Below are 385 nucleotides of genomic sequence, written 5' to 3' on the forward strand. Positions count from 1 at the left end.
AATATCCCTCTGTGTTGGGGTGAGAGGAAGAAGGGCGGAGGGGTAATAGATTAAAGGAGGCGAATTGATCCAGACTGTTACAGCTGAAGTCCAGAAAACACTTTTGCCCTAATCACACCGCGCACCTTTTCCTTAACCAACATTTACGACGCCATCAGATCATCTCGCAATAAACGCATTTGTCATAATAACTCGGGAAAACTGACCCCGTTACCCCCGCACCGGCCGGGCGGGACCCGCACCGAACCGGAGCCGCGCGTCAATCACCGCGTCCGGGGGCTGGGAAAAAAAAATAATAATAATAAATATTATAATTGTAATTAAATTAAAAAAAAAAAAAAAGCCGAAATGAGTCGGATCGTCGATAACGCGACCGGGGAGAGGG

The sequence above is a fragment of the Numida meleagris genome, chromosome 26, assembly GCF_002078875.1.
Source record: "Numida meleagris isolate 19003 breed g44 Domestic line chromosome 26, NumMel1.0, whole genome shotgun sequence".
Taxonomy (NCBI): Eukaryota; Metazoa; Chordata; class Aves; order Galliformes; family Numididae; genus Numida; species Numida meleagris.